We start from the raw sequence: 3668 nt of genomic DNA on the forward strand, positions 1-3668 counted from the left end.
TCATTTTGGCCATAATCGTGCAGCCTTACTATCCGGCATAAGCAAATTAGTACACAAAAAAAACCCGGTAGTGTGAGGAAAGAAAACAGACGACCATGAGATTGCACACAGAAGGTTCTTCAAATTTTCATCTTCATCTCATCAATACACATGACGTTTGAATGTCCTTCAGCGAAAAACTTAATATAAGGATCTCTCTCTCTCTCTCTCTCTCTCTCGCTCTCTCTCGACCCCTAGCACTCTGTTGGAGGCAGATTGCTATCGCCAGATGAGTGACAACTTTGTTCAGCTCATTTACTTTAACCAGTTCAGCATGAAGGCATGTTGGGTGAATATAGCAGGCTAACGCCTAAACTAGCTAGCAGCTAATCTTCTGCACCTCCACTCCTACCAGAAGGAGACTTCTTTGCTGAGAGAAAACATGACAGCTCGGGAGATGGACAGTCTGGTTGGCCATCTCCCGTCCGCTGTCTTCCGGCGGTGAGTCAAGCAGAGGGACCGCAGCTCTGTGCCGCTGCTGATTAAGGCAAAGGCTGTATGGTAGGTGTCATAGCCACGTTTGTATCCGTTTTTTTTCATTTTTGAATAACAATTGCATTACCACTGCCTGCTGGGAGGGAGAGTTATTTTCTCTCACACAGGCGCAGAATGTATGCGGGATAGATGGCAGGAGGCTGTAGTCTTTGCAGTGTTTTTTGGCCAAGACAAAGGTGACGTGGGGTGACGCCACAGTCGGCCTTCACAGCCACTAGTTCTTGGCCGTCTGGCTCGGTGTGTCAGGGCCTTTAGTGAGAGGATAGAAAGGGTGTGAGGCTACTGAGAATGTCAATACAGTGCAATTACGTTTTGGCCAAAGGTCACAAAATAGGCCAACTCTGTCATGAAAGCAAAAAGGGGCAAAACAGGAAGTGTGAGTAGAACACAGTTCTCCCTGGGGTGTCATTTGGTGTCTATAAGATGATCAGAGGTGGAAACCAGAGGAAGCTAAACTCAAATAGCTGACGTACAACAGTCCTGAATACGTATTTCAGACCAGAGGTCAGCTCCATGACAACCCTGTCTTCCCATCCCTCACCCATTCGCCATAAAACACCCTCACTAAAGTGCTGCTACTTGAAACAAACGCGGCCCCTCAATACTTCTCCCCTTTGCCTCTTTCTCTACTTGACTGTGGCTCTTCTGCTCTCCTTCTTACCTACATCTTTGAGAACAATAAGGCCGAGGCAGTGGAGCCCAGAGTGGACTGGAGAGGCCCACAGATGTCTACATTCACTCTCTCACTTCAGTTGGTAGACAGCAAAGGGGAGGCAGAGTGTAGTGGGTGGGTAGTGGTTGTGGTGGTGGTAATGGAGGGGTGGTTGGGAGGAATGGAAAGGGGAACTAAAGCTATTGTTACCATATAGCAATAGATGACAATTTCATTGGCCCACACCTACTCTCTCTTCCAATGTGAAGAGTAGGAGAGCAATCAGTATGTTATGGAGAGACCAGTTACTAAATTTCCCTCATCCTCAAAAACATGAAAGATAGATTAGTAGACAAAATGACAAAAGTAGAACAACCTGCCCAGCCACACTAATATGGGAAAAACAGATGGTAATGTTTTTGGACCATGAGGACCTCAACACAATAAATCTCGTTAGGCATGTCTTCTTCATTCAAACAACGGGATGCCCTCCTCATCAACAGGCAGAGTTGGTATTGATCGTCCCTCAGGGTTTTCTATTTACAGTGAGCTGGTTAGCAGGGAGAGCAGGGAGGGTGTCTCTTTGACTCGCAAATACAGATGGCATGCACACGCTTCATATTTTTATGCAATTTCATGACCTAAACACCACTTTGTGGAAAAACCACAACAAATGATGGCTATAATTAGGGCGAGCTGCAATACTAAAAGGAAAACATACAGAAATCTTAAAAAGGATAAGACAATAATCTATCCTTTTAGCTATGGACAGAAAACTCAATTTCTGGCAAATTTTAGTGTCCACAAACCACTTACTGACATATACAAGCATAATTTAACACAAGTCATTTAACACTGCACAAAGCAAATAGAAGGCTGGTCCTAAACAAGATTGTCAGGCTAATAAAAATAAGAGGTTCAAAATAATTTGATTTAAAAAACTAAATAAATGTTGTGCTTGTTTACTTATCATTAAACTACCCTTAGAAAGTATCACTTTGTGCATCAGTGGATACAAGAATTTTACAATTTTAACAGTTTGTGTTGTTTTTCTTTCCATGGCAGATGCTAAGTTGCATGTTTAAAACTTTGAAGATAAAAGATTGACTGTGCCAAATCCTGCATATGGTAACATCACTTCCAAACCCTCTACTGAGCATGCTTGTAGACAGATTGACCAGCTCATGTAATTAGCTGAGTAGCATGGTAACACTCAAACTACTTCTGAGCACATGCATACTACTGCATGCTAATGTTTTACCAAAAGTAATTTAATTGTACGGTATTTAGTGATGGGAGTCTGTCTGTGGTAAAAATGGTTCACCATGGAACCAACAACAATTTTTTGTTTGCAGATGAAACCTCTACCACTGAGACAGCCATAGCAAGAAAGTAGGAAGACGGCTAAAATAATCGGCAGACGGCCACCGGGTCTCACCGGGTGCAGGGACTCTATATCCCAGAAAAGGCAAGACATTCCAGGGACAAACACGCAAAGTGGCCAAGAGGGCAGACAGCAGAGTGTACCAGAGCGAGGAAATAGCTGAAGAGAGACAGCAGAACAACAGAGCAGACCAGGAGTTCCAACATGGAGACAGTAGCCATATGTCAGCACAGTTCAACACACAAGGGGTCTATGAGGAAAAGTCTGCAAAGGCAAAGTCTCTTTTGCTCTCTCTGGCTTCTGTGCTTGGTACAAGTGGCATTACATCTACTGCCCATCCCCCAAAACACACACTCCCACTCTGCACCTTTCATTCTATTCTGCAGCGAGACGTGCAGGTTGGCAGGAGAGGGCCAGAAGGATGAAATGGCGTAGGAAGGGTTAAGTCCAAACAGATCCATCTGCTTCCTCGTCTGTCCTACTGGCTGGCGTCTGGCCCCAGCCCAGCTTTTACATAGCCTGCAGCCTGACATAAAGCATCCACACATACACACAACTGGACTGCACACCTAAAAAAAACAATGCCAACAGATAATCATGCCCTAGGTCAAAGACCTGGCCAATAAATTTGAGTTAACATCTGAAAATGTCTTTAGCATTTCACTACATTTTTACTGAACAAACTATGAGCATGGCTTGAAGTGAAAAAAAATCCTGAGCCTGAAATCTTTTTTGGAAGGGGGCGGTCTACAGTGTAATGTTTCTATAGGCACTCATTAAAGTTAATTTGACTGGCAAAAAAGTAAAGTTCCTCTTACATTATACAATAATAAAAGTCAAATGTTTTGGATACAGTACATTTTTACATATTCAAACCATATATCAAATTAGGAGTCAACGTAGATTTTCATATTGCAATAATATAATCCTACATTCCGTTATGAACGTGCACAAACGTATTGTTTTAATCACAAACACGGTCGGTCAGCGAAGTCGCAGCAGTAGCCGCCGATGCCGGTAACGTATTGATGACAGAGTGCACGGAACAAAGCTTGGTGACTAGCATCTAATGACTAGCGAGCACTTTCTTACCTCTGC

The 3668-nt window shown here is 43.5% G+C and overlaps 1 protein-coding gene and 1 long non-coding RNA gene across 4 annotated transcripts in view; one reads left to right on the plus strand and one right to left on the minus strand.

Annotated features, from left to right (window-relative positions):
* ankrd11 (ankyrin repeat domain 11) overlaps window positions 1-3668 on the minus strand; it is a 117894-nt gene that overhangs the window by 69051 nt on the left and 45175 nt on the right. The gene's annotated exons all lie outside the window — the stretch shown is intronic.
* The window catches only part of LOC116691025 (uncharacterized), a 16254-nt gene that overhangs the window by 872 nt on the left and 11714 nt on the right, over window positions 1-3668 (plus strand). The window lies entirely within an intron of this gene.

The sequence above is a fragment of the Etheostoma spectabile genome, chromosome 1 (genome assembly GCF_008692095.1).
Source record: "Etheostoma spectabile isolate EspeVRDwgs_2016 chromosome 1, UIUC_Espe_1.0, whole genome shotgun sequence".
NCBI lineage: Eukaryota > Metazoa > Chordata > Actinopteri > Perciformes > Percidae > Etheostoma > Etheostoma spectabile.